This window comes from Haplochromis burtoni, unplaced genomic scaffold (genome assembly GCF_018398535.1).
Source record: "Haplochromis burtoni strain Fernald_Lab_line unplaced genomic scaffold, NCSU_Asbu1 Contig_1295, whole genome shotgun sequence".
NCBI lineage: Eukaryota > Metazoa > Chordata > Actinopteri > Cichliformes > Cichlidae > Haplochromis > Haplochromis burtoni.
Window position 1 is genome coordinate 38,953 of NW_024583656.1, and position 1,069 is coordinate 40,021.

The window sequence follows — 1,069 nt, forward strand, 5'->3', positions numbered from 1 at the left end:
CAGTTCGGGGTTACTCAACCCTGAGTAGGTCTACCCTACTCAGGTTACCTACCCTACCGGCTTCCTGAAATAGGGCCCTGGGCCCTGTTTCAGGAAGCCGGTTTAGAAAACTCAGAGTGAAAAACGATACTCAGGGTTGAGTAACCCCGAACTGTCCAACTCGGAATATTCGGTTTCAACTGGCTTTATTGGTCGCCTGTGTTTCCTGCTGATGTTTGGTTCAGAAGGACAGTGTTCTTCCTCTAATTGTGGCAATGTTGTGAAGAATCACACATGCCACAATAATGTCACATGCCCTTTCTGGGGTGACCCTGAGTCTTTGCAGGCACTGGAACCGGGCCTTAAGCATTCCGATAGTCATTTCAATTCTGGCTCTTGTCCTGCAATTAGCCAGATTATATCGCTGCTGTGGGCCCGGTTCAGGGTCAGGGTAAGGGGTAAGCAAATAGGGTAAACATGGATACCCCCTATCACCAAGCAAGTAGCCAGTGAACTCTCCTAAGACAGAAGGATACACTTCAGTTCAAATGTCCCTGAAGCAATTGGTCTTTATATATTTTAAAGTATTCTCAACTCACCATGTCCAAATTTTGTGCTCAGTGTACATTCACGGAATATTTGTGAGTCATGGACAGAGCCTGGCCACTTGGCTTCCACATTTGTGATAATGTTGGCAGCATCATATATGATCTTCACAGTGCAGAGAACACAAATTAGCATCCATTACTATAATGAAATAATTTGTTAGTTTGAAATGCTACAGGGAACTATGTACCTGTACATTAATGCTGTGGAAAGACTTCCTGTTCACATAGTCTCCTTCATTTACTGAAGGAGCAATGATTGGAATGTGAGTGCCATCTGTACAGCCAATCACGCCTGGGAACCCTGAAAATAAATGTAAAATTTAAGTAGTAGTTCAAGTATCACCACATCATGAATTAAGTTTTGTTCATCCTGATACCTGCAATTTTGTGGAATCCCTCTTTGATAAATCTTGTGGGTCTATGACCGGGGAACACCACAAACGAGTACAGGAGACGTTTCAGTGCAACTGTAACATTCCTGA

At 43.6% G+C, this 1,069-nt stretch overlaps 1 long non-coding RNA gene across 2 annotated transcripts; it reads right to left on the reverse strand.

The window, feature by feature from the left end:
* Nucleotides 1-400: 400 nt before the first annotated feature.
* LOC121813225 lies at nt 401-841 on the reverse strand. Of its 2 annotated transcripts, XR_006053583.1 has the most exons (3): nt 776-841; nt 579-690; nt 401-498 (listed from the first exon to the last, which is right to left on the reverse strand). It is a non-coding gene; the product is annotated as an uncharacterized LOC121813225 (long non-coding RNA). The 2 variants fall into 2 exon arrangements; XR_006053582.1 differs by lacking the exon at nt 776-841 and having other exon boundaries at nt 579-765.
* Nucleotides 842-1,069: the final 228 nt, after the last annotated feature.